Genomic DNA, 1,239 nt, shown 5'->3' on the forward strand with positions numbered 1-1,239 from the left:
GCCGAACCGGCGAAGGACAGGTGGCATGCAATGCCAGACGCAGGCGCTCCCGCCGCCGTTGGGTAGAGGAGACTTGGCTGGATGGGAGAGCTGACTAGTAGCGTCACCGGCTGGCCCGTCTTTTGAGTTGACCACTTCCTCTTTGCTCGCAGGAATCTCAGTTGTTAGTGGTCTCCGATGAGATGCTTTGGAAAGGGAGAGCTTCTGTCGGTGACAGCGTTGTTGGAGACCAAAAAGGGTAGTCTACGGTGCAGTCGGAAGGATTACGTGTTGAGGGGCGGCACTGCTTGCCCCCAGTTCAGGGTGTCGGCTGCTCTGCATATCGAGCACAGGACTACAAGATACTCGTCGCCGACACCTAGATCGAGTGTTGGTACGCCGTAGTTGTTTGTGCGTGCTCGAGGCTGTTACTAGCAAGCGGTTTCTCCAGTTCACCCTCTGTTCACATACTCCTGTGTCAGATTTGTCGTCCACACGCTCGAAGCGAAAGCAGTCCACAGCGCCATCGTCGCCGTGCAGCGATGAGCAGGGGTTACAGTTTTCGCGTACCCGAGGGTTGTGCCGACTCTATTGGACAGCCGCAGGTCACCTGGAAGGTGTATCGCACCGCACTCTTCCACCACGCGAAGGATGGAGACAGCGTGACTGAAAGCACGCCGGCAAATCAAATGGGGGTGCCTGTGTAGCGAACTGGATCCGTGCGGCGTAGGTCGGCTTTCGCGTAGTCTCAAAACCACCCGAAGTCAGCAACTGATGCGCAACGGGGGATGGTTGTAGCACCTTTCTTTACTGCGCCGACTCCGGAGAGACGGAAACGGAAGGTGCGAGAATGCACGGAAGCTTCTCACACGTATTACGCGAAGACCGAATGTAGGACGGGGCCGCGCGTTCTCCAGGCGGCCAATCAGACTTCCGTGGATGATCCCGTGCTGTCAGGAATTGTTTACACGAAGTCGCCGGTAGTGGGCGGAGGTTGTGCGGTTTTGTTCGGGTCTACAAAGGTTGTTAGTACGTAGTCGCTCCCCACGATTTTCTCAACCTCCACAATACTGTCACGTGGAGTTGCCGGGTATGCAGTACAGGACCCTTCGGCTATCAGGGCCTCCGGCAAAAGGAACTCGTCTGCGCGAGCGAGCAGCTGCATATTACATCGTCTCCGGGTCTTCCCAGTTGCTGATCGCGCCGCCGCAGTGGCGTGACCGGTTCGCTGCAGGTCCAGCTCCCATTGTTCGCTGTCGG

The sequence above is a fragment of the Cystoisospora suis genome (assembly GCF_002600585.1).
Source record: "Cystoisospora suis strain Wien I chromosome Unknown contig_859, whole genome shotgun sequence".
In the NCBI taxonomy this organism is placed as follows: Eukaryota; Apicomplexa; class Conoidasida; order Eucoccidiorida; family Sarcocystidae; genus Cystoisospora; species Cystoisospora suis.